This window comes from Galeopterus variegatus, unplaced genomic scaffold (assembly GCF_000696425.1).
Source record: "Galeopterus variegatus unplaced genomic scaffold, G_variegatus-3.0.2 Scaffold637, whole genome shotgun sequence".
NCBI lineage: Eukaryota > Metazoa > Chordata > Mammalia > Dermoptera > Cynocephalidae > Galeopterus > Galeopterus variegatus.
Window position 1 is genome coordinate 1,728 of NW_007726748.1, and position 531 is coordinate 2,258.

The window sequence follows — 531 nt, forward strand, 5'->3', positions numbered from 1 at the left end:
CTGAAGGTGGGAGGTGAGGATGGAAGGGAAAACCTTTAGTGTCGATGGATATATTTATTATATTAATTATTTTGCTGATTTCGTGGGTGCATACATATGTCGAGACATCAATTTGCGTACTTTAAACGTGTAGTTCTTGCATCTCAAATATACTTTGACATCAAAATAAGTAAAATATAAAGACTCTTCATTATATCAAAGATTCATTGGTTGGCAGGGGAACCAGATCTGGAATACAAGAAGGAACTAAGAAAGTTTGTGAGCTAAAAAAATATAGGCAAAATCGTAAAGGTTAGAAAAATTGGATTATGAAGGTTGATGTAAGCTACAAATATTGTACCCACATTGCCACCATTGCAGAACCCTTAGCTCCACAGACATTGTGAATAATCTAATAATTTAGTAATCTTTGGTCACTCCCTGGCTGGGGCTTGCCATCGGCATGAAGTGGTCATGTACCAGTGCCTTAGCCTCCAGAAAACTGGAGATGGAGCATACTTACCAACTTTGCTTCTGTAGAGGGAGCTGTGA